The sequence below is a fragment of the Chiloscyllium plagiosum genome, chromosome 21 (genome assembly GCF_004010195.1).
Source record: "Chiloscyllium plagiosum isolate BGI_BamShark_2017 chromosome 21, ASM401019v2, whole genome shotgun sequence".
Taxonomy (NCBI): Eukaryota; Metazoa; Chordata; class Chondrichthyes; order Orectolobiformes; family Hemiscylliidae; genus Chiloscyllium; species Chiloscyllium plagiosum.
In genome coordinates this window covers 6,601,194-6,604,810 of record NC_057730.1, presented here as the reverse complement: position 1 = coordinate 6,604,810, position 3,617 = coordinate 6,601,194, and the positions used below count along the sequence as shown (strand labels likewise).

The 3,617-nt window shown below is 45.1% G+C and overlaps 1 protein-coding gene across 3 annotated transcripts in view; it reads left to right on the top strand.

Moving 5' to 3' along the window:
• The window catches only part of rhbdf1a (rhomboid 5 homolog 1a (Drosophila)), a 359,396-nt gene that overhangs the window by 87,149 nt on the left and 268,630 nt on the right, over window positions 1-3,617 (top strand). For 2 of the 3 annotated variants that reach the window (XM_043711146.1, XM_043711147.1), the window contains exon 2: window positions 3,352-3,421. The gene's annotated coding sequence lies outside the window, so the exon portion shown is untranslated. Of the gene's footprint in view, window positions 1-3,351; window positions 3,422-3,617 lie in introns of those variants that run through there. The other variant, XM_043711150.1, reaches the window with a different exon arrangement.

Below are 3,617 nucleotides of genomic sequence, written 5' to 3'. Positions count from 1 at the left end.
CCCCCCCCCTCCGTGTTATCCACCATCCTGGCAAATTAATCACATCTAGAAAACCCACAGCTCATTATTAAAACCTTTCTAAAGAACCTGTCTCAGAACCAAGACCTGAGCCATTGCATTAACTTTACCCTGATGGACCCCAGCTTAACTATTAATCTCCTCGCCACAGTACTAAATCCCTCAATAAGCCTCATGACAACTCTTCAATCCCTCCAAATAGACTCTCAATGCACCACAACATTAAATCTATCTGTCCCCATTAAAGCCAACTCCAGGACTAATACCCTATTATTAACAATCCTTCCCAAAATATTGACTTCTCACTATGATACTTTACCCCTGTTAATCTCATGATAACACTGAAACCAGCGTTTGGTTAATAGCAAGGCCTCTCCCGTGAGTCTTTGAGGACACCCACCTGGGCCTGTGCACTGCTAGAGGAGTCCCACCCCAACTATTACAGCATAGCGCCTGTGCCAGAAACGTCGAATCTCCTGATCCCTGGATGCTGCCTGACCTGCTGTGCTGTTCCAGCAATAAAGTTTCAACCTAGAGGAGTCCCACCCCAACTATTACAGCATAGCAGGGAAGGGCTCACTACCTCAGTCTCCGGGGCATAGGTGAATTGCACCAATTTCCTCTACTATTCCTCTTTCCCCATCCCCACCCTCACCTCCAGTCCCCCTCTCCCAGAACCCTGCCCCAACTTCAAAATCCCATTGCTCTCAGCCATCACATTGTGTTGGGTGACAGAACCCCATCCCCACCCTCCACAAGTAAAGGCCATCTCTCTTGTCCAACTTCTGGTGTTAGAGCTGTCCACGAAGACTGTTAATGCTGTCTGCACATTCCAACATTCCATCATTGTAAAGGACAGATTTCAGGGATGTTCTGTGTTCGTTCAAGGCAAATGATATTATTCTTTCAAAAATCTGCAACCCTCTCAAAGGGGTACTGTACAGATGTTAGACTTGTGCTTAGAACTACCTTTGAAATGAGTATTTGACCATGCTTCTCTGATTGTACCGTCCTTGAACCTGATGATGTGTAGGTCCAAATGGAGCCTGAGCAGCAGAGGCGACTACACTCCAAACCTACTTGGCTATGAAGTGCTTTTGGACTTCTGCCCTCAGCACATTGGATGAATGTCCCCTCTCTTTAAGAATTGTTTGAGATTGAGAACCTTGAGAAAGATAAATCTAGTTCAGCTGACACCCACAGCTGAAAGCAGACAATGAACTTGGCAGCTTCTCAATGAAGTGGTGCTGGAGAATTGGCTGAAGTGATTGTCTACCCCTACCACTTCTGATTGATGCAATAGGAAATCTTTGACTTTGAGTGGAGTGTAATAGTTCAGAACAGGCTGATAACTTCAATTGGTGTATCTGGATCCAGCAATCAGTTTTCTTTTAGGGACTGGTTCTTTAGTGTGCTAACCTGGAGAAAAAAAAGCTTACTAACGTAAATAGAACATAGAACAGTACAGACACTTCGGCCCTCGATGTTGTGCTGACCTTTTATCCTGCTCCTAAGGTCAAACACTTTAAAACTTTTTATTTGCAGTACACAGGTCACTTTCTAGCTACCCAGTGCACTGACCACATGACTAATTGTGAATCCGGGTGTGAGGAGTTGCAGTGATTTAAATAAAAATGAATAATAGGCATCATAATGAGGCATGTAAACTCCGTGTCATTGGTCGTATGGTAAATGTCTTTGTTATAAATGCTTCCTCAGTGCTCGGTGTGTTACTCGAGTACTGTGACCTTTTCTTTATTGATACTTAATAAAATTGTGGAATGGGTGCAGTGCAGAAGAAGGCTGTTCAGCCTATCATTGCCAAGCCTGCCCTTTGTGTCAAGCCCCCAGTTCTCCACTCTGTTTGCCTAGAGTTGCAAATGAATGGAGAGGAAAGAGTTGGCATCGTGCTCTGTTTGACCAATGGCAATATCGAATTTAGTCGAGCAGAAGAAAGCAAGCCCAACCAATAATTAGGAGCTATAACCGATCACAGAACTACTTTTAAGTCATATTCTCAAGATATCTTAAAGTTTTATTTTTAAAAAACGGGACATCTCAGCTCAGACAATGCCTTAAAGATGTGAGGTGAAGTCTGTCTGTATCCCAATCTTGAGTTAGTCTGGTTTAATTTCCAAAGTGGAATTTACAAAATATTACATGGATTAACTGCCTCCAGGTTCTGCATTTTCTTGAGTAAAACTGTGTGTATATGTATTTAGAGTGTTGGGCTCACCTGTAGTGTGCCGTGAATCCAAGGTCCCAGTTCGGAATCTCATGGATACTGAACTTGGCTATTGGCCTCATTGTGTTGTTGCCTGTCCCAAAGTCTGTCTTGGAGGATGGTCTCCCGAAGGTCTGAGGCCGAATGTCCCTGCCTGCCGAAGTATTCCCCGGCTGGGAGGGAACCCCACTGTCTGGTGATTGTTGTGCGATGTCCATTCATCCGTTGTAGAGTCTGCTCGGTCTCACTAATGTACTAATTAGTGGCCGGCACGGTGACACAGTGGTTAGCACTGCTGCCTCACAGCGCCAGAGACCCGGGTTCAATTCCCACCTCAGGCGACTGACTGTGTGGAGTTTGCACATTCTCCCTGTGTCTGCGTGGGTTTCCTCCGGGTGCTCCGGTTTCCTCCCACAGTCCAAAGATGTGCAGGTTAGGTGAATTGGCCATGCTAAATTGCCCGTAGTGTTAGGTGAAGGGGTAAATGTAGGGGACTGGGTCTGGGTGGGTTGCACTTCGGTGGATTGGTGTGGACTTGTTGGGCCAAAGGGCCTGTTTCCACACTGTAAGTAATCTAATCTTAAAAAAAAAATGCCTCGGGGCATCCTTGCCTGCAGCGTATGAGATAGACAACGTTGGCAGGGTCACATGAGTACTTGCCGCACACGTGGTGGGTGGTGGAGTATTCTGATGAAAGGCTTTTGCCCAAAACGTCGATTCTCTTGCAAAGATTTTGTCTATCTGCAGTTGCTACATTTTTAAAGAAAACAGCAATTGTTGGAACCCCCCCCCCCCCCCCTCAGCAAGTCTGGCAACATCTGTAGGAGAGAAATCAGGTCTACTGAAAGTGTGCAGCAAGGAGAAATCTAGTTCTGAGGAAGGGTCATTCGACCTGAAACGTTAGCTCTGATTTCTGTCCACAGCTGGTGCCAGATCTGAGCTTTTCTAGCAATTTCTGTTTCTAATTCACAGCATCTGCTCCTCTTTTGGTTTTTATTCTAGGTTTTGAAGTTTGTCATGAACACTTGGCCTATAAACATAGGGTTGCATAAATCCATGTGCTTATTTTGAACATGACTAAGTTATACTTTTTTTCTCCCCTGTTACAGAAGTATGTGTGATATGGAAAACGTGTTGGACTACTGCATCGAAAGACAGTAAATCCCTTGGAAAAGCAAGGTATGAATATGCATAGAATGTGTTGCTTAGAAGTACCATCTCCTTGCCACAGACTTTGAGAGGGCATCTGACATCATTTTACATTTCAAATGTCAAATTTCACATTAATTTAATGAATTGTGGGCGGCACGGTGGCACAGTGGTTAGCACTGCTGCCTCACAGCGCCAGAGACCCGGGTTCAATTCCCGCCTCAGG